The sequence below is a fragment of the Vanessa cardui genome, chromosome 13, assembly GCF_905220365.1.
Source record: "Vanessa cardui chromosome 13, ilVanCard2.1, whole genome shotgun sequence".
Classification (NCBI taxonomy): domain Eukaryota; kingdom Metazoa; phylum Arthropoda; class Insecta; order Lepidoptera; family Nymphalidae; genus Vanessa; species Vanessa cardui.
The window spans coordinates 10,001,906-10,029,806 of NC_061135.1; the positions used below are offsets into that span (position 1 = coordinate 10,001,906).

Below are 27,901 nucleotides of genomic sequence, written 5' to 3' on the forward strand. Positions count from 1 at the left end.
TACATACATATATCCAATTAAATGGCAGAATGCGCAAACCTTATAAAAGTTAAAATTGGAAAATAAAATTCAAAACAAAAATTCGTCATATATTTCTTTGATGTTAAATAATATTTGAAACTAAAAAAAAGTATTAGGTTGTTTTCACATGGGATAGAATAACCCGTAGAAAGGATACGTGAACTTTTTAATTGAATGGTTTGATTTTTTTTTTTGATATTATATTTCAATAGGTTCATAGATTTTGCTTTTTCATTTCTTTATTTTATGCCTTCATACGTATAACTATAATTGTAAATTTATAATCTTTACTTTTTTTCAGCCGTGCTTAAAATAATAAAAGTATGTAAACTTTTGGTTTGGGATTCAAATTTGCTTCATAGCAAATCCCATTAAATTCGGACTAGTATTTAGCCTTCAAAATGTAACGACACACAGTCAGATCAAGCTCTTTTTGCATTTATATTAGGTAGGAAGGAAAGTTCTGTCGTATTTTAAATGATCAGGTAATTTTTTTTGTTACTAATATTAAAGAATCTGGCTGGCGAGTAATTAGGATTTTTACCTAAAAGATGGCAACAATTTGTAACAAATAACTGGGTATATTTAATTTGTTAATATTAAACGTATATTTTTATAAACGAATTGAAATAGTTTTTGTAAAATGCAGCAGAACTTTCCCGCCAACCAATTAATAATAGTATCAATTAATACATTCTTAATTCCTCTTAAATATGCCTCTTTGAGATACGACCTCGGATCCCTCACTAACAAGATTTGTCCGTAGTAAAATAGAATTAACAATCACAATTTGTTTATGTTTCTTGGAGACCACAGTGTTTCTTTTCATCGTTTCCATGTTATGATTTCTCGTCAGAGATATAACAATGAGACAGTTGTATTGTCGCAGGCGTTCGTGTAGGGAAAAGTAAATCTTATTATATTTTAAGTAATATTTTTCAATATGTTTTTTGTTATAAATCAATGTTACAATAAAAAGCAGCAGTGCACGTAGCTCATAACCTATTATTTCACATAAACTGATTATTTTCGACATTGGATAACTAAGAGAAATGTTATTAATAAATAAAAAAATATTTATAAATTAGCCTAAAGAATTACAAAATAAAGATCATATACGACACTTAAAACGAGAAAGAAAGATTTTTAAAACATAGACAGCTTACTCAAAACATTTTTGGATGCAACTCCAAAATAAAAAGGAATTAAAAAACACATGGAGGACTTAAAACATAAATAATAAGGCATTAAAGAAATCATTTATTTTGCATAGTGTGATTACGAAATCTTACTTGGTTTCGCAGAATTTCGGACATAATCAATATACCTACATGATCTGCTAACCTCATGGAAAATAATGTGTTATTACTACAGAATAGAAAGTATGTGTAGGTACTATTCTGTAGGTACAATTTATATTTAGTTAAATTTACATTTCGTGCTATGTTCGAAAAACGTTAAAAAACTTCATGTGTGTTTAGGTAAGCTTCTTATTTCACCCACAAGACCATCATATGCAAGGTGTTATAAATTTGTTCCTTATTTAGATATAATAAATGTATTATAGCATTTTTAGTTTTGCTATTCATAGTATTATTTCCAAATACAAATTTAAATTTAAATGTGTATACTACATAGTACTCAACGTGAATAATGGATTATCGTAATTTTTATGTAATTTATCTTAGGGGTTATTAATACGCTATTGTATCACTATAATTATAACGTGCCGATGCAACGTAATAGGTAGGTTAATGTAATATAATCACAAGTAATAACATCTCGTGGTGAACGTGAAAACTATCAAAGGGATATTTTACTCGAATGTAACGGAATTAAAAATAATAGATTGACTTTTAATCTTTGCAGTGTAATATTGCTTTTCATATGAGTAAATTGAATCTAGTAAATATCTTTTGATTATTGGTATAATAATACTAATTAAGAAGCACTCATATCTTTATATTTTTAATAATTTAGCGAAGGTAAACGAGGAAATAAACCTCTCGATTGTAATCTACGGAACCCATAGAGCTTAAGACTGTAAGAAAGATTAATTATTCCTTACCATGTTATTACACTAAATATAATACTCTCAAATTACTTTATACGTAGTTGTTAATTTGATACAATTGTAAAATATTTATTTAAAATGGGTTAGGATAATTATTAATACTATATTGTAATACCGCGATTGGGACATTACTCTGCCCAAAGTAATGAATGTCTGTGGAAATTATACCAGTGTTTAATTGTGTGAATCGCTTTAGGATTTGCAATATATAATAATAACCACGCAATAAATCTATAATTAATAAATTAACGTCAGAACATTGTGAATAAAGTGTGTACAATTAGAAAAAAAACCGCAAACGTATTGATTTGTTTCTTATGACCAAAAGTTATAAAAGGGAAGTACAGAAGTAAAGTTATATAACAAATCTGATTTATCCTTAAATGAGATTACTAAAGAAAATAAAATTTGTTTAAATTAATTCAACCGAATTCAATGCCAATGATTTCACTTCCTTAATAGCTAATACAGAGATGTTTAAAAATATTATGATTGGGAGACTCGTGGAATTATATGCTTCACAACAAAACGTCGTACAAGTGCTGCCTATAATTCTAAATCAAAAAAGTAAACTTAGTTGTTACATATTATAAATAAAAATGATAAAAAATATCCCGGAATATATATTTTTTGGTTGGGTCAGCAGTTGCATAATTTAAATTGACTTGATCCATTGATAATAATGTTACAAAATTAGGTCATATTTTCAACCGACTTCCAAAAGGAGGAGGTTATCAATTCATCTGTATTTTTTTTTTTTTTTTTTTTTTTTTATGTTTGTTACCTCATAACTTTTCACTGGGTGGACCGATTTTGATAATTTTTTTTTTTGTTTGAAAGGTAGTGCTTCCCGTGGGGTCCCATTTTTTTTATTTTTTTTTCCGATGATGGTATCCATATGAAAACGACATAAGTCTTAAATTTGCGTTATGTATATGCGCGACAAATAGGTGAATAACTGAAAATCACGTTAACCAATTTTGATAATTCTTTTTTTATTATAAAATATATACTTCAAGGGTAATTTGGTAAAAGTTTGGTAAGGTTCTGAGCACAGGATCTATGACAAAGTGACGGAACGGAAGGGTACGGAACAATTCTGAGGAGCACGTTAGCGATACTCGGTCGAATCTTTTATTTATAGGTTATTTGGATATTTGAGTCACCTTCCGTAATGTGGTTATGTTTATGTAATTATCATAGTCGAATATTATAATCAACTAGCTACCCACCCCGGCTTCGCCAGGGGTGCAATACTGATACTAAATATACTACAGAATTTGTTTATTTACGACATCACATCGCAAACTTCTAAAATTATCAGTGTTTCTTTACTATATTGTTCATGTATTATATACACAAACCTTCCCCTTGAATCACACTATCTTTTAAAAAAAACCGCATCAAAATCCGTTGCGTAGATTTAAAGATATAGGGACAGAGAAAGCGACTTTGTTTTATACTATGTAGTGATGGAACTCCTATACGGATCGCAGTTAGGGTGCGATATGGGGCAGAATTTCTTACTATCTTTAATCAAATTTTGTGTATGTGATGTGATATCATATGATGTACGAAATATAGTTGGTCTTTTTCAAAGATTTTTTGCTGAGTTCGATTACAGCTCTTTCGAGGGATCCTTGTAGTTCACGCCGCGTGACGTATTAAATCCGCATTTTCGAAAGTCTATTTTTGCTTTATTCGCAAGTTTCCTTTGAAATTGTCCTCGAAGTAGTTTCTGACTCATATAAACGGAACGCTTAATCTATCCATATTTAAAAAAATTAGTTAGTCAACATCAGCTTCACTTAAAATCAAAAAATAAATAAAATTTTAACAAAAAGAAAAACCGACTTCAAACAAAACACTATTTTAAAACAAATGAATATGCACGAAAAAGTAATAAAAATAATTGCGTATTCAACATATTTTTTAGAGTCTTCCTAAGTTAAATGAAATGAAAAATATTAGACTACTTAAAAGTCGATTAACGATTATATCATGTAGTTATAATTATTGTTATATTTGGAGTCGGTGTCAGCCAATAAAACCCTACAGTATATCTATCAAAAAACAATACGAGAATACTTTAACAAATATGTTTTTTACAAATTACCTTTTACACAATAATATACTGGATCAATCAAGGGGCTCGTATCGCTTCTTTCTTTTGATTGTTGGGGCAAGGGCACCGTGGCTGACACCGGCTCCAAATATACCAATAACTATAACTACATGATATAATCGTTAATCGACTTTTAAGTAGTCTAATATTTTTCATTTCATTTAACTTAGGAAGACTCTAAAAAATATGTTGAATACGCAATTATTTTTATTACTTTTTCGTGCATATTCATTTGTTTTAAAATAGTGTTTTGTTTGAAGTCGGTTTTTCTTTTTGTTAAAATTTTATTTATCTTAATAAATCTTTAGTTAACAATTATGTACTATGTAAATGACGACTACGACTACGACGTGATGTCGTATATAAACAAATTCTGTAGTATATTTAGTATCAGTATTGCACCCGTGCGAAGCCGGGGTGGGTAGCTAGTTGATTATAATATTCGACTATGATAATTACATAAACATAACCACATTACGGAAGGTGACTCAAATATCCAAATAACCTATAAATAAAAGATTCGACCGAGTATCGCTAACGTGCTCCTCAGAATTGTTCCGTTCCCTTCCGTTCCGTCACTTTGTCATGGATCCTGTGCTCAGAACCTTACCAAACTTTCACCAAATTACCCTTGAAGTATATATTTTATAATAAAAAAAGAATTATCAAAATTGGTTAACGTGATTTTCAGTTATTCACCTATTTGTCGCGAATATACATAACGCAAATTTAACACTTATGTCGTTTTCACATGGATACCATCATCGGAAAAAAAAATAAAAAAATGGGACCCCACGGAAAGCACTACCTTTCAAACAAAAAAAAAATTATCAAAATCGGTCCACCCAGTGAAAAGTTATGAGGTAACAAACATAAAAAAAAAAAAAAAAAAAAAAAAAAAAAAAAAAAAAAAAAAAAAAAAAAAAAATACAGACGAATTGATAACCTCCTCCTTTTGGAAGTCGGTTGAAAACAACAAACAATTTATTCATTCTAAATTCATTTCAAATATTATAAGCACCCAAAAAAAATACGAGTGGAGAGTAATTAATATAGTCATGTTAGTCGACTATATAAAGTCAGTTACCTTTTGTGCGGCGACGTAAACGGACTTAAAACAAGATATACTCCAACTCGACTTTTTAAATAATTAAAAATTGTAATATAAGTCTGTGTTCGTAAGGCGACATTTATTTATTTCTTATATTAAAAATTGTGAACCATTTCACTAATTTTAAATCGGTATTACGGATTTTCTTTTTGGAAATACATCGTATGTCTATACGCGTTTTCAATTGATAAATATTCTAATGAAAAATCTAATTTTGGATGCATATTTTATAGTATAGTTTTTATAATACAATACGCTACGCAAAGAAGATTGTTAAAACATTTGTGTCGCTCAGAGTGTGCTATCCACATCAGTAGACTTTCGGCATGTAAGTTGCAGAGGTGTTCATCTAATCGTACTTAAGTATAATAATAGCCCTAGGCACTCCATTTCCTCACTCCCAGCTGTTAGGTCAACCTGTTAACGGTTTAAACCTTACAACAATATAATATATATTATCTTCCAACATCTTCACTCCTATTTAATAAATTACGTTTATTTATTTGTTTAAGAACCTTTTCAATTTATATACACACGGGAATATTATGTGATTTGCATATTTATATACTTGTCAATCGTTTGTAAGATAAATTTGTCCTTGAGACGTATTTTCGTACTACAAATAGGAGTAAGTGGTTTTTTTGGGTTCGGTATTGAATATGTATTTACCTAAAATTTTCATATAGATATTTATTAATAAATTGTATTGAGAAATATTGAATATAACGTTTGTTGGTTATATAACGAAAACAAGAAAAAAAAATCAAATGAAAATGATCAAAATGATAAATGATTTGTATTAATAACATTGTAATATTATTTTTCAAAACGGTAACATTCAACTTAATTATATGTTTAAAGCGACAGCATATAAACGAATAGCAAAGTATGAAGTATAACGACCTTATTTTGTCAACTCACACTATTCTAACACTTATTATTTCCAACTAAATCCGAATAGCTAAATAGCCCAAACAATATTTGAGCTAATATCATAAAGCCATAATAAAATGAAAATTAACATTTGTTATAAAGGTATCAATTGTAAACAAGGAAAAATTGTTTATTTTAAAAACTCTTTTAGAACGCGATAAAATGCGATTCAGCATCGAATCTGTACAATAGAAGCGACATCACAATAAAACGTATAAAATTTATACCTACCCTCAATAACAGCAGAGAGAATACATAATGAACATTAGGAACAAAAGCGTGCGAAAAGATATGATACCAAATTGTAGAGGTGCGAATAGGACAATAGTAAATATAGAAATATAAACTTTATCACCTGCAATATAGTGTCTATGATCGATTGTTTCTAATACTATTCGAATAAAACCGATCTACTGTTACTGTAAATTAAACTTTATATATAGTGGTAAGATCACAAATTGTTTTGACGTAAAATTGCAACCAAAATCGAAGATAAGTGAGGTTGCAGTGCTCCTGTACTAAAATATTGGTGTTGTGACGGTTTTCTTTGATTCGGCGTAGCAGCGGACCTTTTGTCGCGTATAAAGATAGCTTCGGCGTAACTCTACAAAGCTACGAGATATGTGCTACAAGGTGGAGATTTAACGAATACGTTTATTTATTATTTAGTTACCACATAATTACAATAAGATTATATTATTATCTTATATGAAGATATATGTATAAGTATGTGTATACATAGATATACTAATAACATATTAATTTCTTATTAAAAAAATGTTGAATATTAAAACATTTACTAATTTAATATTTTCCATTTTAATTGGGTGTGGACTTGACATTTGTCCAAGGGGCGATGATCAAAGCTTCGACGTCCACGTGACTAGGATCCGTATGTCGATAAGCTATTAATTGACCAACTTTATTAAAGAGAATAAAGTTGGTTAATATGTTAATTTAATAATTCATATTCCACAATTAGAGTTGTTGATAGGAAATTAATTGAAATGAAATATGAGGATGTATGAAAAAATAGCTGTAGTATTTTGTTTTATTAGTTAATTCTTATTTTTATATATTCTACCCTCCTACCACAAGTATAGCGTATCACGGGACTCAGCGCTCATTACTCTCACGGACTCATGGACCCGGATCTCGTGGGGACCCGAGCTGCATTAGAGTACCTAGTGACAATAGTCTATATCTCCAAGAAATAGATTAGGTACTGGATGGATTTTAAATGTTGAAAAAAGAGTTTTTTGCCGGTTCTTCTCGGTAGAATCTACTTTCCGAACCGGTGGTAGCTTCACTTAATTGTAAAATGACGATTCAAAAGTGCTTGTAAAAGCCTACTTGAATAAAGTTTCTTTTGATTTTGGAGGTGGCCTTTTTCTGCGAGAGTTACTTTGGAAAGGTAATACCTACCTACAGGTAACCTGAACCATGGGATATTGAGGAGAAAGTAGCTATCTTACAACTTTGCTTAGGAAAATGTGTAAACACGTTTTCTAAACCAGTGAAAAACATATGTGTAACTTACAAAACCTAATCATTGTTTGTTAAATATTTCACCAAGCCTGTCTGTGAACTCTGAAAGTTCAATTAACGTATTAAATTAAGCACTGAGAGTTGGCCAATAAAACTATAATTCATTTGTTTTACTAAAGTTACATTAAATAAGTTATACCTCGGACAATATAATAACAAAATAATTCACCCGTGGTTCCTTATCTATATAATATTAAAGTTTGAATAACCGTTTAATATAATTTAGGTTTGAACCAGTTTTGCCCTGTTCGAGTCAAACTATCTCGGTTCGTCACAGAGTATAAAAACTTATACAAAGTGGCATCAATATTACCTTACTTTCTTGCGCTGATAATTTCCCTCTCATTTAAATAATCTCATTACTCATAGCTTAGGGAAACTGATATCCGATTTAGATACAATGTTCCTTTATAGCTAGATCAACAATTTTAATATAAAAATTAAAAAAGTTAAAGAATAACATGCAGAAGTTTTGTTTCATTTAGTCTTCAGCAGCATCGTGAGAAAAACGCCCAGAGGCCTTGGTACCTTTCAGAATATTTCCATAACTGAAAAGGGGATTGTATTATAGTTATAGATGAATTCACGGATATTACTGTTTCATTTGATTTTTAATCATTTGTAAATTATTAAAAATGAATAAAGTTAATCGATTTTATTAATAAATAATTATCTTGTTGCTTGTTACTAAATATTTACACTTTCTTTTAGGCTTAAATCTTGTTAGAAGTTGGAAAGACCTAAGGCAATGTTACTGGATATTTTCACAAAATGTCAAGCCGTTATTTTGTAAGCTATGCTATTTTAATAGCATTGTGATGGTTAATTTTTATTTACAAAATCTACCATGGTCTTATAATCACATTAAATTCTATATCTAACTAATATAAAAAAGTACAAATCTTTTATAAGGACAGAGCTTGATCAATCTGCGACGTATTGATCAAGCTCTTGTAACAAGTGCTGACACCATTTCTTTCCAACTATTTATTCTGAGCGACCTACTATACTCCTGACAATAAGAACTGCGAAGTGCTTCCCAGTCGTTTCGCACTTCCATTTAAGTGGGATAAACTATTGCTGGAGGCATTTTACGACAATTTCCTTTTATATTAAATTAAATATAAATATAATTTATAATTGGTCAGTTCTCGAGTTTGAAAGAATAAGATGTACTATCTTTGTACTATATTTTGTTTAATAACTCCAATTGTAGATAACTATAATTTCTTATTTCATATCTATTTAAGTAGAACCACTGTAGTCAAGAATTCTCATACAAGCGCTTTTGGATGGGTGATCAGATTAAATTTAAATAAAAACTACCTACGGTTCAGATGGTACATTCAAAGTAGAGGAACTAGTAAGAAACTATTATGTTTAAATTGCTCTCTTTTACCAATTAAATAATAAAATTAAAATAAATGAAGAATCAAATTTACAAACTCAATGCATTTTATCATCTTAATAATTTCCTTTGAATAATATAATTTGTGTGCTACATGTCGTCCATTATACACTTGAAAAATAAATAACAGCTAATGAGTATTCTATCGAGGTGGCACAATATTTAGAATAGATATGAATGCGAAAGACCCGCGTTTTCCATCGGAACGCAGAAAGCACGAATCCTCCGAGTAGCGAGCGTTCGAGGCATTGAAACGTGGGGGACTCTAGCGATGTGGCACGTGGTGAGGAACCTGAGTAGTGAGTACGTCGTTGGTCCCACCCTGCTGGCCCGCGAAGCCTGGATGAAACGAAAGCTTCGAAACATCTTCTAATCTACCATAGAAGAATACCAGTGTAAGGTTGGGCGCGACTCGACGAATGTTTGACGCTACCATAAGAAACCGCCTAGCATACGCTGTAGGTATGGAGCGCAGAGAGGCAGGACCTGTTTTGCGAGGTGGGCCGAGATGAGCCTTGAGCAATCGCGTCGGCATTACTTTACAGAAAGTCAGCGCGAAGGTCCGTAGCCTCTTTCTGTGAGACCGTTATGGTCCAGAAGGAGGTAGCTGAGTGAGAAGGGAATAAGGCCGGACTCACTTGACGGAGTTGGCGGAGCCATCGTTCCGAACCAAAGGTTTTTTTTTATTAAATTTATTTCGATTGATCCAAAATTAGTTCCATAATCTATTTCTTTAATAACAAATATACAAATTACCCCTAGTTATCAAAAACAAGTAGTAATCAGTCTGTGTTTGTATTCTTTTTAAGACTTAGAGAACGATAATTTAGACGAGAGACTATTGCAGGAATAATTAAGAAGTCACTTCCTATCACCGCATAACCAAGGCTAAGGGGATTTAAGATGTTACCTTGTAATTACATTAGTTTCTCCACCCTTAAAACCAGTACATAACAATAAAGCGTTCCTGATTGATTGTAGAATAATAAATGAGTGGGTGGTATCTACCCGGAAGGGTTTACACGAAGTCTACGTTTCTGAAATACGTTGACTGTTTGTATTACCATATACCATAGTAATATACCATAGACATGGTTGGTGAATTGAATGGTACACTAGTCTTTAGCCTGCTTTATTAATGGCCTCATTACTGAATTAACCTAATATTATAAGTCGGTGTTTACTGTTTCTTGTATGTTGTTCTTACATATGTATGTACACCGAGTATATTTACGTAACCTTGATAGATTGAATACGTCAAATACAGCTTTAACGTTTCAAAGCTAAATTTTTGTGTACATATGACTCTTAAAAAGCATCCAAAAGAGGTATGTCGTGTACGAGTCCCGCGTTATGAGCGTCATAACTTGTGAAGTAAATAAAAAAAGTTACGCAAACGATAAGGGAAGAAATAATATAAGAAAATAAGTAAAAAACGCTTTGAACTCGTCTCGTTTGATGTTCGAGTGTGTCGGGATGCGAAGAAAATTCTTTCGCTCTACCTTCACCCAGAAACTGAATTTACATAAGCATTCGATTCAAAAACGTTATAAATTAGAGAGCGGCCGGGACCGCCACACGATCCGCGCATAACTCAAGCTAACAGCCTCATTAGGTGCCGCAATGGCGTTAACTAATATCTGAGACTTAAGACTTAAGGGGTGATCATTGAAGCTCAGTCACAGGGAAAGGTTTCATTCTGATGTGATTTTTTTGTGTGCCGAATTGCAGTGGGGTTGGGGGGTGGGGTTGCCCGGGTCCAGGCGTGCGCAGGCAGCAGTGGCTGGCCAACTGTCGTGCCGAGCGGACGTCAGTGTCGCGTCTTTGCGCGCCTCACGTTGGGCGCCATCCGTCGTCTTACCGGTATCTCATCGTGTGATCGGAGTGAATTGTGTAACAATAATGTGATGTGAAATAATAATCACAATAAAATTAAAAATTACACAAAATAATAAAACTACTAATAAAGTAAGTAACTCAGTGAACGAAATTTGTGTAAGTTCCGATATCTGATAACGCTAAGTGAAGTGTCACGTGACGTGCCTCCGGCGGGACTTTGGACAAGTACTTTTTCTTGTTCACAACTTGGCAGCACTTCGATAGATAATGTAAGTACACTTGCCTTTTGGAGTGTTTATTAGAGATAATGACGAACTTTAACCGGATACTTATTTCGCAAAAACTTTTTTTTATGTTTCTCATTGTGAAACACCTCAAACGGCAAACTATATATTTTAAATATATACTTAATATTTATACACAGTATTTATAAGTAATAGTAATAATAAGTTGTATTTTTTTTAAATCGATTATACAGGTCACGTTAAAATTTAATTTCAGTGCAATATGATTTAAAATTATATAATAGAATATTTCAATCAGCAAAAATATGTTCGGCCTATCGAAATTATTTTGAAGAGGCATATTGAGTAGGATGAAAGCCAAGAAGTTATGTGTATAAGAAAATGAAAAATAAATTGGCAACTGAAGTGGGGCATCCGGACCTCGGTTTTATTTGGTTTCCAAGTTTTTGCTTCCGAAAACAATTAAATAGGGATTTCGTTCGATTTCATGAAGAAAATTTGCTATGTACTTCAGTCAATGAAATATTATATAGATATTGTATGGACTTCTTTCATGGTTTTCAATAAAGTGTAACCATGAAAGAATGATATGAATAAATTATAATATAACAAGTCTGTTATTTCATTGACATACAATTGGCAAAGAAAAATTATTGATTTTATATTACTTACAAGTGATATAATATATATATATATATATATATATATATTGAAATGGGGACGAGTGACGAGAAAATTGGTAATAGTGCAAGTGTACAGATTTTTTAACTTTATTCATGGGAATAAATTATTTTTTCGAACGTTGACAATGAATAAGGAATAATAGATTATTTGGTAAGTGTAATAAAGATATTTTATCATAGATAATATAATTATAAGAGAAGGATATCTGATTAATGATCTGAGATAATACAGTGAGATATACTAAGCATATAATATAATATAGGCTTTCTTAGTGTGCGTCATAAGCTAATGTAAATAAAGCAAAAAGCCAACACGCGTCGGGGATCAATCATCCTATTGACGTTTAGGCTTCTTTGCGTGGATCAAAATATTAAGTGTACTCACATTAAGTATATAATCTGTAAACATTCGTATGAGTAAATAAATGAGTTTCAACGAAGAATTCTATTCTTTTCAAAATATACCTTCAAATAAAATATTATAGATTGATATAAATATATTTTCATCTCGTTTTCATTTTTGTATAACAAAATAAATAAGAATAAATGAATATCAGTGATATTGATAAGCGGCTTAGAAGCGGTTAATTTTAAATAAAATAAATAATTATGTTCTAAAATTTAGAAATTAATGCTCCATTTGTATGCTTCATACTTTGTTTTATATATTTTTTTATTCATTCATATATTTTTGTTTTAGGTTTTTGATACGTTTATTTGAACCTTCATAGTATTCCCAGAACAAAACAGGCTTTTTTATTACACAATACACGAGCTGCGAATTTTTTTTTCTCGCATTGATCTGGGAGATATAGTTTTTGGCTATCCCCGTGAAAGCCTTTCATTTCTCAGAATGAAAAATATAGTATTTACCGGTATTATGCAAGTTCATATATTTATACAGTAAATATATGAGTCCTTACTGAATATTATTTTGTATTCCGTTGATAAAATGAGAATTTTTTCCTAGTTCAGAGACAGTATGTTGATTGTCTTTATAAATAATGTGTATTGTTGTCATAAATTTGTTACGTTAAATAAATAAATAAATAAACATTGGACAACATCACATACATTACTCTGATCCCAATGTAAGTAGCTAGTAACGACTATACCACAAACACCCAGACCCAAGAAAACATAGAAAACTAATGATCTTTTTCTACATCGACTCGGCCGGGAATCTAACCCGGGACCTTGGAGTGGAGTACCCATAAAAACCGGTGCACACACAACTCGACCACGGAGGTCGCCGATTGAATTTTATTAATAGATTTTAATGTGTACAACCTGCATGACTTGAATGTGAATCTTGGTATTTGAGCTTTGTGCTAACCTACCTGGGTTGATCATCATCCTGCCCTAAATCGCGATAAAACAATACTTAGTATGTTCCTCTTTGAAAGGTCTAAGAAGAACGTATCTACAGTCACAAAGGATATTGGTGGCACATTGGTGATAACGATACTTAATATTTCTTGCAACATATAATCAGGACTACACCCACAATTAAAAAAATAAAAACTACCTCATGAGTGCCGCAATTAATTTAGCAATATAGAATAAGATTTAAGCTTTTATCTTCGCCCTTAATTAGAGGAACCTTACTTTAGCAGTGGGTATTTATAGATTGATACGTTACATTTTATACGTACCATGGATTAAAACGCCATTTATCATTAATATATCACCAGTTATTTCCGTCCTCACAGACAGGTTAATTTATAAAGAAATGTATTCGCTGTAATATTTTTTTATTTGTCATCATTTTGAAATAATTTCATGTATGACCATGTAATTAGTAGTAAATTTTCGAATATTTTCAACGAATAAATATTAATACATTGTAAGGGCCAAATTTTCCACTTTTAATTTAAAAACTGTTATCGATATTGTGGCTTTTTGATATTTTTGTTACAATATACGAGTATAAAGACTATATGATAATTAATTAAATTCATCATTATTTTTTATGAAAACTGTTTGGTGGTATGTTTATGAAAATATTTGAAACTTTAAGGAACAAAACTAAAAAGAATGAATTAAAATTATATAAGCAGTAGTCTTTTTAATGATTGATCTCTATTGAATAAAACATTATTATTATCATTTAAATGTTGTTGTTTATGTTGATGATCATTACAAAACTGTTTTGATCTGTAAATATTTTAACAAGCAAAATCCGCGGCTTCACCGCGTGGAATTCAGGTTGCACATTTATAGAGAAGCTTTATTAAATAATAGAGAATCAAATGAAATTATCTTGTATTTTCAGTATTGTTTCTGCTGTATTGTTCTCTGTTCACTGTTATACATTATGTTTTCTACTTTTTATGCGTTATGATTATAAAAACTACTGATCCACTTATCATGAAAATATAATCAGGCTCTCATTATGCAGATAGGCAATATCATTATCAGTGGATTAGCTAGATGAGGAAGGGCCCCCGCGCAGAGAATAATAATCGGGCCCTCACCCCCTCCTTCTCATCTCTATTGAACTAATAATTACCGTTTAAAATTATAGATACCACATACGAAATCTTGTGCACTGGGTCGTGATTTTTTAGATTCAGAATTTTAAGGTTTAGTTCAGAGGGCCCCCTGAACTCCGGGGCCCTGGTGCACTGCACCACCTGGCTACGATAGCTACTACTCATTATTATTATTACATCAATGAGAAACGAAATATTATGAACATAAGTACACGCTTTTATTATAAACATTGAGCTTTATATAATCTACCCTTCTCAGCCATATAAATCGACGTCTGAGAAACAAATCGAGAACATTCGTCGAAATTTTGTCTTTCAATAATAACGGTTTTCTTTTATTATTATTTAAGAAAGATAAAATAGGTCACCAAATGCCTGTATATTTTTTCAGGTAGTTTGATGATCCATGAGATCTAAGTTATTTTATTCCTTGTTCGAGTAATTGTACTGGATGGTGGGTGATTAACCCTGAAAACCGCAATATAAATAAGAAAAGTATGATAATTGGTGCTTGTATATTCTATAAGTACGTTTCTATATATGCAGATATATAGATATATAGGTGAAATCGTGGATTTATTGAAGTGATTTTCAAATTCGAAAACGGCAAACGTAGGCACCGTTTACCTTTAACAGATTAATATAACAAGACAGCTATGATAAAATATGAAACTTTTACTATTATTTCCAAATATTTATTAAAAATAGATTATATTATATTTCATTTTCAAACCGCTGTAGTTAATTAAATAAAATTCACCATAACCTCATCGCGTTTGATGAATTTGTGTAAAACTAAGACAAAACGACATTTGATGTATTATTTCTTTTATCCAACATGTTTTTTCCGAAAGAAAATTCGACAAAGGAAAGCTTAATGCCATTCTTTCATTCTAACATTGACGACTGATGAAATATATTGAAACAAAATGGAATGAAACACCCGTCGATACTTAAAGGGAAAATATATTAAAAAAAAAAAACACTCCGTAATTTTTATTTCTGTTCCCAATTGTAATTTCACGTTCGTATATAAGATACAGATGTATTTATTTATTTATTTATTTATTTTAAAAAAGAAATATACTAAAAATGTGATATTTATTTTTTAAGCATCAGTTACTCTTACGCAGTTAGAGTTTAGACGATGAATATTACAGAATTCATTACTATTTTTTATACGACAGCCGAGATGGCCCAGTAGCTACGTGAACGCGTAGGTACATCTTGACCTTTCTGTCCCTATGTATGCTTATATGTATGATAGAGTTATTTAAGATAAAGGTTTGTATGTGATACATGGACGATATTGTAAAGAACAAAAGAAATTCTATAGTATATTTTGTATAAGAATTACAGACGTGCGTCGGTTGGGCGGGTCGCCAGTAGTCAACAAAATTAGTAACATCGCTTTGTATTGTTGTTTCCCTTTGAGTATTGTTGTGTTCCGGTTTGAAGGGTGAGTGAGCCAGTGTAACTAAAGGCACAAGGGACATAACAATTTAGTTTCCAAGGTTGGGGGCGCATTGACGGTGATTTGATTAGTTAGTATTTCTTACAGTATCATTGTCTATGGGTGATGGTGACGACGTACCATCAGGTGGCCCATATGCTCGTCCGCCAACCGATACCATAAAAAAAAGAAAAATTAATATATATGGCAAAGACGAAATAATTAACGCCATGTTCACCTCCCTTTGTCAACCGGACTGTTTTTTAATTTAGTAGGGGTTAACAGCTGTTATTAATAAACAAAATAAACATTTTCTTAAAAAATATGCAAACCATGAAAATTGATAAAATTGATAACGGTCGAATATCGAACAATGATACTGGCTCTTAAAATATTGCAATATATGGCGATATTGTAGTTATAAATCCTTTTTGGTCAAAAAAATCTCAGGTAATACTAAAATAATAACAAATATAATAAATATTAATCGCATTAACAGTGTTAGGAAATAGAAAAAGGAATTAAATTTAAATGTCCTTAATTTGCACTTCAAAGAAAATTTCCGAACGGAATTCTAATTAAATCTCTGGATATTAGAGCAGTCGTATTCGGACGATTAAATTTTTGGCTTAACAACGGTTATTGGATTTTTTTCGGAAATATTTAAAATTTTAAGTGTTTTAACAGAAATACGCAGAAAAAAAAATACTATATATATATATCAATTTTTTTTACTTAGTTGAACTGAAGTCTCGAATTATTGCTGGGAACAAAACAAGGTCTTGGCCAATTTTTACTTTCTCTCAAAAGAATAGTAGCTAAAAATATTCCCTAATACTAAATTAAGAAATATTTTTAGCTACCGTATGTACGTGCCTTTATTTTGGATATTAATAATTTGGAAGTTTTTATTAAAAATATTAAATTCTTTTCAAGTATGAAATTAAAATTTCGCCCCTGAGCCTGAATGTATATGGTAAATGAATTTTTATTTATTATTATCATTCTTTTAGTGACACATATATAATTCTATGAGATGAAATTCAGGTTTATGTATGTTTGTTGTATGTTCTTGCTGGTGGAGTTCTTGTTGGTTAAAATTATACACATGCAGGTTTCCTTACGATGTTTTCCTTCACCTCTGAGCACGAGATAAATTATAAATAAAAATCAAGCACATCAAAATTCAGCAGTGCTTGCTTGGGTTTAAACCCGTAATTGTAACCGTAAACCCGATTCAGTTCGCAATGATCGATGCATGTGTTCTAACCACTGGACCATCTCAGCTTAAGAGATATGGAGACGTCAAAACCGTATCCAAAAGCAGTTGAAATATACGAGTAAAAGTATGAATTTTAAAATCATTGGTATCAATAAACAGATTCAAGCGGATGTTTTGTAGGTATACATGTAGACTATATAAGACAATAGTCGAATTTCAACTTTCCTAGCCGGAAAAAACAAGATTTTCATTTTCATGTCTTTATATTATCAGTCTAGACAGACAAAGATACGGCCTAAGCCAGAGTAGCTTGATATATATAACACTTAGTATCAAAGTAATAAGCGTAATAATCGTGTTGTTCACTGAACTCAAAGGAGACATGCTTCATTGGGGATGGTTCGACTAGTTAATCACAAACCAGAGACACGTAGTCAATTACATCCGACGGGTAAATTATTAAGGTATGGCAGTAATAATAGCATTTGTCTCTTCAACTATATTTATGTTCCCATACTAAAATTTGATAAACTATAGCGGTTTTAATACAGATCTTTTTAACAATAGATGTATTGTTTTAATGAATTCAACGAGTTGAGATGGCCCAGTGGTTATAACGCGTGCATCTTAACCGATGATTGCGGGTTCAAACCCAGGCAAGCACCGCTGATTCATGTGCTTAATTTGTCTTTATAATTCATCATTCGTGCTCAGCGGTGAAGGAAAACATCGTGAGGAAACTTGCATGCGACAAATTTCACAGAAATTCTGCCACATGTGTATTCCACCAACCCGCATTGGAACAGCGTGGTGGAATATGTTCCAAACCTTCTCCTCAAAGGGAGAGGAGACCTTTAGCCCAGCAGTGGGGATTTGGCTGTTGTTGTATTGTTTTAATCGTAACGGAATGTCATCATTACATACTAGAAATCAAAGTCGCTTCCCGCTATCTGACCCTATGTATGCTTAGATCTTTAAAATTACTCAATGGATTTTCATGCGGTTCCTTTAATAGATAGAGTGATTATAGATTCGAGAGGAAGATTTTTATATCTAATACATGGACAATATTATTGAAAAACACTGATAACTTTAGAAGTTTATATGGTGATGTCGTAAATAAATGAATTCTGTAGTATATTTAGTATCAGTATTGCGTCAATGCGAAGTCGTGTGCAATACTAACTACTTACTACTTAAATATTTAGGTAAATTTAATCAATATAAAAACAATTAGTGTGCCGTGTTTAATAGTGTATATTCCTTATAAAACCATTTATAAAATTATATACAATTTATTAAAACAGAAGCTGTGATTATTTCAAAACTTGGACTGAGTGGTCTGCTAACCGACTCGGAATAATGGATTACTGGATTTTCTGTGTTCTGGAAATAAATCCCGTCCAATTTACACCGACGCTGCACAACACACATAAGAACGTAATCATATAATGTTATATACTTGCATTTTAAGTGTGTAACAATTCAATATTATTAGCGGTCAGTGATGGTGTATGATTAAATTGTGTTAAGTTATTAACATTTTTACGACTTTTATTTATGCCCGTCGAACACAGATTTTGTTTTTTTTTTTTCTTTTTGTTGTTTCGTTGCTTCACTATAATATTCTGCCATCTATTTGCCTTTCATACAGGGAACATAGCAATTCTTATCTTAAAAGAATATGAATTTGTATGTAATAGATTTTTCTGACTAATAGAACCGTATCAATGGAACATTGAAAGCTAAAATAGAACAGAGGTTTCTTTCAATATGCCAGAATCAGTCAAGAAGGGCTTTTTGAAAATTTCAACTTTAAGTCGAGAAATGTGATTTTGTAGGAATTTTATTTGTACAAAGTCACCCTGCATCTTCTGTGTATTCCACATTAATTGTAGCAATTGAAATGTAATTATATTTTTTAAAAATATTGTTATACTAAATATAGAAACCCACACTCATATAACACTACTTTCAATTGTAACACTTAACTTATTTATGCCCTACCATCGAGTACTCGTCCTACATCATCGTATTGTAATACGTGAGCTGTAGTACTTTGTCTACCTAACTACCATTCACTGCTCATGCCAGTTTATCTAGCGACTGAGCGAGTGTTAGACTCACTGGGCCTAAGATCTTTGATCGTCTTCGATCTCCTTTTGTGAACTGCGTAAGGAATAGTGTATACGCCTGGCAGCGTTTCTTTGTGTTACACTACGTCCCAACATGTCTTGTTTTATTTTTTTGCCTGTCTTGCTAGAATTATTAAGATAACACTTATCAAATCTCTTTAGATTTGATAATTCCTTAATTATTGTGATAATTATAATGAATCTAAACATATCTTACATTAATCAATTTTTTAATACATACGAAAAATCATGAATTGTCTGTAATATTACAATAACCGCTTTTTACTATATGCATATGTGGTCATATGTTCATATATACGTTAAATATACCAAAATAGGTTTTATTTTACATTATTTTGTTTATCTGTTTGTTTAACCCCGCTAATATCTGGAACGACTGGGCCGATTTTGATGAGATTTTCACGGTTAGAAAGCTGATGTACTAAGCTAAACTAGGTTACTTAGGTGTAACTTAGGCTACGAAAATAACTTTTTTGTTAAATTCAAACGCGCACGAAGTCGTGGACACAGCTCGTTTTATAGTATATTATTTATGTACGTCAAAGCTAAAATAATTCGCTCAGACCGTTTACTGTCATATTCCTCTCCGTTAATGCTTTATGACCACTAAATTGAGAACGACGTCGTCTTCGGGCATCGGAGATCGGTATCAAACGTTGGCCGCAGTGTGATTTATGACCGAGCTTCATTTCATACGTTCGTAGCGCAGTTAAGCACAGATGTATCATTCACTTCTAACAATTCACTTCATATATTTTTTTGTCTAATTCGTTGCAGACTCTTTTTTTCTATTGAGAATCATATAATGTTTGGATTACAATGATAAAAAAATAATTAAATACTTTTCAATATAATTTCCTTCGTATAAGTTCATTTGTTCATAATTCGGAGAGGAAAAATTATATTATTTTTTACAGTTGACGGGAACAGAGTCATTAATTCTTTTATACCATTGTTTTAATATAATAGTTCTATAAAAATGAAACACAAATAATTAATCGAGTATCATTTTTTGTATTTCATATTGCAAACTTATTCAGAGTACAACATGCGCGAAATGGAAATAATCATATATAACCACTCGTAAGCTGTTTGGAAACTACTATACTTTTAATACAGCCATTCAAGGCTGTTATAAAGTTGAATCTGTTTGCAAAAGCCATATTATGTTATTATTATTTAATATTATATAATTTAAATTATTCATATTTTAAGCATTACAAAACGATAAGAGTTGTTCATTGTGCATTTTTATTAGTTTCTTGTTATTAATACAAGAACAATGATATGCTTGTGGCTACAAATAATTTTATTACATGTTACATATGAATAAGTGTTTTTGTTTTAGTATGAAGGTTAAATACATATATAATTATTACGAAATAATTCTTTATGAAATTAAATTATGTAAATAATAATAAATGGTTTGTAAATAATAATCCGGACATTACCGCAGTCGATTAATTTGTCTTGAAGAAATAGAGGTTGACTAAATATACGGTCCAAAATCAATTTTGTCTCATTAATTTAAAATTTTTTATATTCAATTAATTTATTTTCACTATATGTACCGTTTGAAAATCTAAATATTTGAACTGTTTTTCATAGACATACTTAATTAAATAAGGCTGGCATACAAATTGGAATGTTTTTTCTAGTCTATGGCAAGCTTTACATTATGAGGTCTGTTCAGGCCGCGTATGATAAATGGCTCTGTGGGTGATTTATAACCGGTCGGGGTAAAACGACATGCGATCTGTGCATCCGGATCTGATTCGATAGCAACTTAAAGATTCTTGGCAGATTCAATTGGTTTTATTTTTGTCAACAAATGAAACTGAATAAATAAAATGCATATAAATTGCATTCAATTAATTGTTATGAACAAACGTCTCATCGAATCAAAATGAAAATATACTCTACTAATAGACTTTTACAAGAAATATTGAATCGTTATTTAATAAACCGGTACAGAAAGTAGATTCCACCCAAAAGAACTGCCACGCCAGTTACTCTATTTCAACATTTAAAAAATACAAAGTAATTTTAGTTAAATACAAATATATGTATGTAATATATCCTGTCTGGAAGTCAAAAAGTATTGGTCCTTGTGGAAAGGGTTTTGATAAATCTAACCAAAATTATTCACTTCTCCATGACGATTTTTTCGACTGACTTAATCCTTTTCATTATTATCATATCCTCAACCTTGAGAATTAAGATTTGTTCCTGATGCTTGTAAATAATTTGATTACCTCGCCCTCAGATTACTAAAAGGCAGATAGACCGTGGGGAATAACATAATAAAGCAACAAAATCAAATACAAAATAAAATCGAACGCAATTTCTCGGTATTGTCCAGTATTTAACAATTTTTTAATACATCAGTTATTAATTATGATAGCAGTCATTTTGATGTAATAAAAAAATATCTCTTGTTTCGCACTACCGAGAATTCCCTTTTGATTTTGTGTACTACGTTTGCTTTTTGTTTCATAATCTGAGAACTCACTCTTAAAAATAGAACTCAATAATACTAAGAATTGCTGTTTGACTGTAAAATATGTTACGAGTGAGTAGTACTTATCTAGACAGGGTTATGTCATACTACTGGACTTACACGAAGTCTAACCAGTAGTAAATAAACCGTGTACTGTTACAGTAAATATCACAATAATGGAAATAAATAACATGACGACAATTAAAGCGCGATCTATACTAATGTTATAAATGTGAAAGTAACTCTTTATGTCTGTCTGTCTGACGCTCTTTCACTACCAAACCACTATATCGAATGTGATGTAACAGCCTGTACATTTCCCACTGCTGAGATAAAGCCTCCTCTTCCATTAAGGAGAGGGTGTGGAACATATTCCACCACGCTGTTCCAATGCGGGTTGGTGGAATGCACATGTGGCAGAATTTCGATGAAATTAGACACATGCAGGCTTCCTCACGATGTTTTCCTTCACCGCCGAGCAAGAGATGAACTATAAACACAAATTAAACACATACATATAGTGGTGCTTGCCTGGATTTGAAACCGCAATCGTCGGTAAGAATCTCAGCTCTTGTGATTTGAATGTGATGTGGTAAGAAGCAAATGTGAACTCTAAGGAAGGGCATGCAAACATCTAAAACGCGAGTGAAACCGAGGACGACAAGTAGTCAAGAATAAATTGATGATTTGAAATTATTGTAAGTTTATTTTAGATAAGTAATGTGTAATAATTTCACGTGGAATTATATATATAAAGGAAAATTCTTTCAATATTTCACAGCAATTTTATATCATAAGTTTCGAGGGTATCTAAAAGTTTTATCCTGTATAGGGCTCATATTCTTCAAGTACGTAGTGTGGTCGCGTCTCCTCGATATTCTATCGAAGCTGCAGTTATTTATGAGTCATGGGAGGCGTGCCTTTATGAATTATATTCGGGACAATTCGGGCACGGCTATGTTTATAAAGTAAAAAAATCAGGGTCAACTCCATACATTCTACAAGCAATGAGAATTCCAATTACAAATAAAATGAAATTTGTATAGTAATGGAATTTAATATAGAGCATATTCTATACAGAACCGATACATAATTAAAAATGGTATTATAATTATTGGTTAGCTGACTAGTGTATAAATAATTTAATCATTACAAATTGATTTGACTCTCTTCTGTATTTAATTGTGTCTCATTGCTATACGTCATATAATCATTAATTATCTTTGTGTTTTAAAAATCAGTAATAGTTACTATTGTGTTGTGATGAGAAGTACAGTGTAATAAAGTCGAGCCAGTGTAATAAAAAAAGATTAATGAATACGATAAGGGACGTATTGATAGTAAAATAAATGGCAAAAGTATTACATGCCACTTACAATTATGTGGCCTATACTTAAACTATTATGATGACGTATCTTCCTATTAGCAACAACAAAGAAATAACAATTTCTTGCGATCAATACTAGATACAGCGATGCATAAACATATGAGTCCAACATAAAAGTCAGGTTCAATGACTTCACCAGACTTTCGTCTAAAAAGCTTAACAGAAAATCGAGCTGGTTACCTTACAGATAAAATTTTCGTCGGTCTATAAATATATTTTATGAAATAACTCTTACGGGCGCGTAAATCTTTCGTGTTAAAGATTACTTCGACATTATGAAAAAGGTATAAACGTGTGATATGCTTTAGTTTAATCCTTTTAAATAAAAAAGAATTGAAATACACATTTGGCATTAAAACAATTCATAAATTCTTGATATATATATTTCAAGTGATAAAAATCACTAACCGTACAAAATTGGTTAACCGTAAATAATGAAAAACTATAAATAACTTATAGATCAATTCACACAGGAAGGCGCGCCCCTCTCCGTTAAATTATTATTATATGCGTGCATTAGTGTGCGTGAGCGATACTCGCGGTTGCGATATATCTTAGTGTGGGTGAGTATAAATACAAATTAGATGATAATCTCTATAAATGCCTTCGTGAGTGTATATTGTTCATTTATTTACAATAGTACATTTAAAAAACTAGGTAGTCGTATCATGCTATAATCTTTTCGAAGCTATAATATAGTTTCAGATAATATTCCGTCTAATCTCATGAACGAAGAACATGAATGCAGCCTTTATGACTATTATCATGAAGATCCCTTGTTTCCGGAGCTTCGTATTAATTAAGATTATGTGCTTATCGCGGATAAATGAATATCATCAATGTGACTTATTTTTTGATGATAGTTTTTTTTTTATTTTCATTTAAAAATTGTTCCATTCCTATTTATTAATAAAATATATTATGATAAGATTAACCCACACGTTTGCACATCGTCACTTATATAATGGAAACCTAGCTTGAAATATAATTGAATATATTGTGTACCTTATATTTAAACTTCTATCATATTTTCATTGAAGTTACACTCATCACATATAAAAGACTACACCAGACAGCTTATGATAATTGATATAATTGCAAACAAAATTACGAAGCTCTTGAAATATGAGGTGAAAAAAAAAACTAATAGAGCAACTAAATTTTTACTTAAACGTATAAAGTAAAAGTAAGATTACTTTTCGTCTAATTATTGATGTCCTAATTGTTGTCCTTTATTTTTGAAATCTTGAAAATCAATTCTATCATTTGATAAGTTAGATTTCAATAAAAGTGTAAAATGCACAGATTCCTCGTCATAAATCACATGAATCTAGTTCGAAATATTGGTTCTTGGCGGTTTTAACACAAATCAGATCCACTGTGATTTATTGGCTAAATATATGATTGCATATTTGTTCCAATATACTTAATCAATGTCATATGGAACGCAAAATATTTTATTAACTCGCCACCAACATAATTCTAGCCAACAATACTCTTTGTCAGTCGTATCCCGTTTGATCCAACAGCAGTAATAAGCGAGCCGACAGCTCAGAGCTTTGTACTACTTGACTCATGATAACTACAATCCTTTATATTGTGATATGGATTACTTTCCAGCGTTAATGATGGTGTTATTATGTTCTAGAGATTGCTTTTCTAAGCTGGCTTATTAGTATGGCTGTGATGGTACGGTTTTAACCGTCTATGATCTTGCTTAAGTGATTATTAGGTACTACAGAGCCAAGTTACGAATTTCCCTTTTGTTTGTAACGTAATTGAAATAAAAATCAACTTCCAAATAACTAAAGTAAAGTAAAGTAACAGCCTGTAAATTATCCACTGCTGGGCCAAGGCCTCCTCTTCCATTAAGGAGAGGTTTTGGAACATATTCCTATATAAAAAAAAATATTTGGTAAGAACAACATAAAATTAATTAATGTATATCTTTGATAATTAATAATTCACATAAAATTTTAGTCAGTATTGCCTCATCCACATAGAAAGAAAAAAAAATAGCATTGTTTGTGAGTCGAAATGGCCCAGTGGTTAGAACGCGTGCATCTTAACCGATGATTGCGGGTTCAAACCCAGGCAAGCACCAGTGCTTTATATGTTCCTAAACCTCTCCTTAATGGAAGAGGAGGCCTTGGCCCAGCAGTGGATAATTTACAGGCTGTTACTTTACTTTACTTTAGTTATTTGGAAGTTGATTTTTATTTCAATTACGTTACAAACATTAAATTCATGTGCTTAATTTGTCTTTATAATTCATCTCGTACTCAGCGGTGAAGGAAAACATCGTGAGGAAACCTGCATGTGACAAATTTCATAGAAATTCTGCCACATGTGTGTTCCACCAACCCGCATTGTAACAGCGTGGTGGAATATGTTCCAAACCTTCTCCTCAAAGGGAGTGGAGGCCTTTAGCCCAGCAGTGGGAATTTACAGGCTGTTGTTGTTGTTGTTGTTTGTTGTTTGTGGAGGTAAGTCTCCACCACCTCAAAAATATACAGATTTCGGAGAAATTTTTGTAAATAGGTAAATTAATTTTTAGGTAATTAATTTTTATTAATAGGGGATGTAAGGGGGCGCAAACTACACCTTAGTGCCCCAAGCCAACCTCACCTGCCCGTGGTGCATCCTGCCGACCAGCAAACGAGGCTCTGGCGACCGACTGATGGCGGTATAACCATCAGCATAATAGGCGTAGCTAAATACCACAGGCCGGTGACGGGCAGCAGCGTCACCGGTGCGAGAAGCTACGCCCTGCGATCGCCAACCCGCCTGCCCAGCGTGGCGATTATGGGCACAACCTCCACATACAGCACACACGCAAGCCACGGCCCCCAGTTCCCGGCAGCCCCGCTATTCCTCGTCATGGTGGCGACGATGGTAACGGCGGGACGGGGGGTGCTAAGAATCACCGGGCTACGGGAGGCCACCACAACCGACTGACCCTTGCGACGTACAACGGACGCACGCTACGGCTTGACTCGCATCTAGCGCAACTTGAGGTAGAACTTGGGAAAATTAGGTGGCACATATTAGGGCTATGTGAAGTCCGTAGAGAGGGAGAGGACACCGTAACCCTCGAATCAGGCCACCTAATGTACTTCCGAGAGGGTGACCAACAATCCCAAGGTGGCGTTGGGTTTCTGGTAAATAAGTCCCTAGTTGACAACGTGGTGGAAATCTCCAGTGTGTCGAACAGGGTAGCGTACCTCATTATAAAGCTCACCGAGAGGTACAGCCTCAAGGTGGTGCAAGCGTACGCACCGACCTCGACACACCCGGACGATGAAGTGGAAGAATTATTCGATGACATATCGAGGGCCCTCCACTTCACCACGAAAACCCACTACAACGTTGTCATGGGGGACTTCAACGCTAAAGTGGGAGTACAGAACTGCAGCGAATCGGTAGTAGGACCCCATGGACTTGGAAGCAGGAATCATAGGGGGCAAATGCTTGTCAACTTCCTCGAACGGGAGGGGCTCTTCTTGATGAACTCCTTCTTCAAGAAGCAGCCGCAAAGGAAGTGGACGTGGCAAAGCCCCGACACTATGACGAAAAACGAGATCGACTTCATAATGACGGACAAGAGGCATATATTCAGAGACGTCTCAGTGATTAACAGGTTCAATACCGGTAGTGATCACCGACTCCTCCGAGGCTCTCTGAATATCAATTTTAAGGCCGAGCGCGCCCGTCTGATGAAGTCCACGCTCCGACCAAAGCTGCTCCAAACCATTGCGGGATCTGAAACATTCCAGTCAATCCTGGAGAACCGATTCGCTGCCGTGGAAACCACAACGGACGTAAACCAGAACCTCGAAAATGTAGTTCGAATTCTCAGGGAAGAAGGCACGAGATATTGTGGCATGCAGCGTAAGGGCAGGAAGTCGAACCTTTCGGAAGAGACTTTGGGGCTCATGAAGAAACGACGTGAAAACCCACCTGTCACTTCGTCAGAGAAACGGCAATTAAACCAAGAGATCAGCAGGCGCGTACGACACGACCTCCGGTGCTCCAATACTCTTGCAATAAAAAGAGCTATTGAGCAGAATCGGGGGTCTAAGGTGTTCGTACAATCTCTTGGAAGGAGCCACCTGACGAAGTTGACCACAGCAAGTGGAGAAGTCGTTTCTTCTAAGCCGGCAGTACTTTCGGAAGTAGAGGACTTCTACGGCCGGTTATACGCATCGCATGCATCTCGACCTGATCCCGAAAATGAGGATCCTAGAGCTACATTAACACGCCATTTCTCCGAAGACCTGCCTGAAGTCAGTATTGGCGAAATCGAGACTGCTCTTGGAAGCTTAAAAATGGAAAAGCCCCTGGAGAGGACGGCGTTACCACAGAGCTATTAAAAGCGGGAGGTAAACCGGTACTTAGGGAACTTCAGACGCTTTTTAACTCTGTCCTCTTCGAAGGGAGAACTCCGGAGGCGTGGAGTAGGAGTGTGGTCGTCCTGTTCTTCAAAAAGGGAGACAAAACCCTGCTGAAGAACTATCGTCCCATATCCCTACTGAGCCATGTCTATAAGCTGTTTTCAAGAGTGATCACGAACCGTCTTGCGCGAAGATTCGACGAATTCCAACCCCCGGAGCAGGCCGGGTTTCGGACCGGATACGGCACCATAGACCACATCCATACAGTGCGGCAGATTATACAGAAGTCCCATGAGTATAATCGGCC

At 33.0% G+C, this 27,901-nt stretch overlaps 1 protein-coding gene across 2 annotated transcripts in view; it reads left to right on the forward strand.

The window, feature by feature from the left end:
• The first annotated feature begins 11,012 nt into the window (after positions 1-11,012).
• The window catches only part of LOC124534737 (T-lymphocyte activation antigen CD86-like), a 220,800-nt gene continuing 203,911 nt past the window's right edge, over positions 11,013-27,901 (forward strand). For both annotated transcript variants that reach the window (XM_047110730.1, XM_047110731.1), the window contains exon 1: positions 11,013-11,328. The gene's annotated coding sequence lies outside the window, so the exon portion shown is untranslated. The remainder of the gene's footprint in view (positions 11,329-27,901) is intronic.